This window comes from Neomonachus schauinslandi, chromosome 9, assembly GCF_002201575.2.
Source record: "Neomonachus schauinslandi chromosome 9, ASM220157v2, whole genome shotgun sequence".
NCBI lineage: Eukaryota > Metazoa > Chordata > Mammalia > Carnivora > Phocidae > Neomonachus > Neomonachus schauinslandi.
Genome location: NC_058411.1, coordinates 30,800,329 through 30,803,774, shown reverse-complemented (window position 1 = coordinate 30,803,774; position 3,446 = coordinate 30,800,329).

Genomic DNA, 3,446 nt, shown 5'->3' with positions numbered 1-3,446 from the left:
CTGGTTATTCCACATGCTGCAGGGGGACTCACGGGGGTTCCCACAACTGTGCTACTCCCACCATTTTCTCAGAAGCCCGTCTCTTTCCCCCCACTTTTCAAGAGTCAACCTTATTTTTTAAGAAAGATTCAGATTTATAGAAATATTGCAAAGAGAGTACAGAGAGTTCCCATATACTGTGCACCCAGGTTTCTCTATTACCCACATCGTACATTTGTATGGTACACTAAATACCATTATGAAACCAATATCAGTATATCGTTATTCATTAAAGTCAATATTTTATTCAGATTTCCTCATTTTTTACCTAGCATTCTTTTCCTGTTCCAGGATCCCATCTAGGATACTATATGACCTGTAGTCCTCACGTCTCCTTAGGCTTCCCTTGGCTATGTCACTGTCTCAGACTGCCCTTGTATTTGAGGAGAACTGATCAGATATTTTGTAGAATGTCCCTTGCTTGGGATTCGTCTGATGCTTTTCTCAAGATTAGATTGTGTTTATGGGTTTGGGGGAGGAAGACCACAGAGGTAAAGTGCCGTTCTCCTCACATCATCTCAAGGGTACCTGCTCCCCCTGTTTCCTTGCTCATTCTGATTCCTCTGCCCAGCTCAGAGAAGCCAAGACTCACCAAACTTGAATCAGATCCCAGAGGTAGAAAGTGATGGAGCCAGGAGTTGAACCCAAACTCTGTCTTACCTTGGAGCCTGTATCCTTAACCACTCTGCCATGCTAGAAATTGATTAATTAATTTAGCAAAGGCCTCACACCACCCTCTTCTTTCTAGTTCCACACTGTCTCTTCTCCCTAGAGCTCCTCTCACAAGGGGTCATGAACGCATCCCTTTTATCCTTGCTTTAAATGGAAGACGTCCACTCTTCCTCCCTGTCCAGGGGCCAGGCCATTTCCCCCTTGCCCACCTCCCCCCCATCAGGTCACAAAGAAGCCCCGTGATGAATGGGGAAAAGCGGAAGGAGAGGGAGGGGGGCAAGAGAAGAAAGGGGAGGGGGAGGGGGAGGACGAGGGGGAGGGGGATGGAGCGGGGGCCAGAGTGGCAGAGTCACAAACCTTAATTTAATCACAGGGCCCCATGCTCAATTTAACAGACACAAGGGCTCAGAATGGGGTCCCTCTGTGGCGGTGGGGCAATCAGCCTGCTGCAGTTCCTGGGAAAGCATTAATTGCGGATGACAATGTGTAAACAGTGGGGATGAATGGAGTGTGCAGGTGTGAGCGGCTGGGGCCAGCTGGGGCTGTTTGCACACGCGCGACTCCTTCACTGCTGACCTGCTCCCCAGAACCAGATGCGGCAGCAGTTGGGAAACCGTTGAGGGTGTTGGAGTTTGGCGCAGAGCAAGTGGCCAAGAGCAGAGGGGAAGAAGCAGGGGAGGGACTGGAAGGGCAGAGGCCGGGGAGAACTGCGGAGGCTGTGAGCCAAGCCCTACACAGGCTGCTGGCTCTCTGGAAAGCAAGGCTGGACTTCCGATGACAGCTTAGTGTTGTGGCCTTGGGTCTGGGCTTGGGGCTGCTGGCTACCTGGGTGAGGAAGCTGGACATGCCTCTTTGAGGTCTAGAGGTCCGAGGGTCCAAGGGCCCAGAGATGTTCTTGGGGAAGGGCTCTGAATCAGCACAGGACGTCCAGCCTGATCTGGGCAGGAAGGCGGTGGTGGTTGTGAGGAATTGGACAGATGCTGACAGGCAGATCCAGAGAAGCCTGGACATTCCAACACCTTTCATCTGAGCATCCCAGAGCTTTTTTCCAAAGCTGTCCCTCCTGGCAAATGTCAAAACAGAGGCCCCTGGTGCGTAGGATAGAGGTGAGGTCTCTGTGGGGCCACAGCTGGCTCTTGGAATTGGCCTGGTCCACTTAGAGCAAGCACGGCTAGCTATGGGCACATGACATCCTACATTAATGACAATGCGACTTACTAGTATGGATTCTACTTACTGAGCTCTACACACTGCACTTCTATAAACCCGTGGGTCTACTTCACAAGCAGCTTCCTCTGTCTCTCTCGCCTTCCAAATTTTGTTGTGACTCTCTGGGGACAAAGGCAATGTCCCCCATCTCTCCTGTCTCTCCCATGATTCATAGAACTCAGATGGGCCCTCAGGAATTCCAAGGGTTCAGCCTTTATCCTGTAGGCAGTGGGGGTCCCTGCCTGTTTTAGGAACTTGATTGTCACTGGGTGTCACAGTGTGACAACCCAGAGAGTAGAGGAATGGCTTGGCAGAAGGTTTGAAGGAGTTGCTAGAAACCAGGTGACGCATGAGGACAGGCAAGGCAGTGGAGTTGGGGAGGAGGGGGCTGAGTGGAGAGACCTCGAGGAGTTGAATTCCCAGGATTTATGGGGTGTGACGGCCTGGGGTTCTGGTTTGAATGACTGGCCAGGTGGTGGCAGCAGTATGTGTGTCCCCAGCAGGGAATGAGGTTCGTAGTAGAAGATAATGAGATGAATTTTTTAAATTTATTATTTATTTATTTATTTATTTTTTAAAGATTTTATTTATTTATTTGAGAGAGAGAGAACGAGAGACAGAGAGCAGGAGAGGGAGGAGGGTCAGAGGGAGGAGAAGCAGACTCCCTGCCAAGCAGGGAGCCCGATGCGGGACTCGATCCCGGGACTCCAGGATCATGACCTGAGCCGAAGGCAGACGCTTAACCATCTGAGCCACCCAGGTGCCCTATTTTTTATTTTTTAAAAAAGATTTTATTTATTTATTTGACAGAGAGAGACCCAGCGAGAGAGGGAACACAAGCAGGGGGAGTGAGAGAGGGAGAAGCAGGCTTCCCGCAGAGCAGGGAGCCCGACGCGGGGCTCGATCCCAGGACCCCGGGATCATGATCTGAGCCGAAGGCAGACGCTTAACGACTGAGCCATCCAGGCGACCTGAGATGAATTTGGAATGACTTTTTTCCCAATGGTCACTGTGGACAGTGAGGTAATAGTGAGGAACTGAGAGCCAAAAATCAGTCCTATGCAGATTTCCGAAGGAGGCTCAGCATGCAGGGTCCCCATGTCCAGTCTCAGCCGGAGGGCCCTGGGCCAGGCTGAGTCCCCAGCAGGGAGTGCCCCTGCTCAGGAGAGCCAAGCTCATTCTGAATGCCTGCTGCAGCTGGGCCCGGAGCTGGGGAACGGGCAGGGTAAACTGGCGGTGCAAACTGACAACAGGCTCAGAAGAGGGGCAGAAAAGTCAAGTTGGCATGAGGGTGTCTCATGCATCAGCCAAGGAAAACAACACACAGATGCGGATTGAACTCAGAATCCTGAATCTGTGTTTTCTTCAGGTAGCCTATTCAGTCCCTCCCTGCTGCTTGTTTTTATGGCCTTATTTTCTTGAGAGAGAGATTACTTCTTTTCTCCTGCAAGGCCAGGCACCTGAAATGAGGTTAAAAACTGAAGTTACTCTCCAGCCAGAGGAAGGACAATGGTAACTCTCTGTAT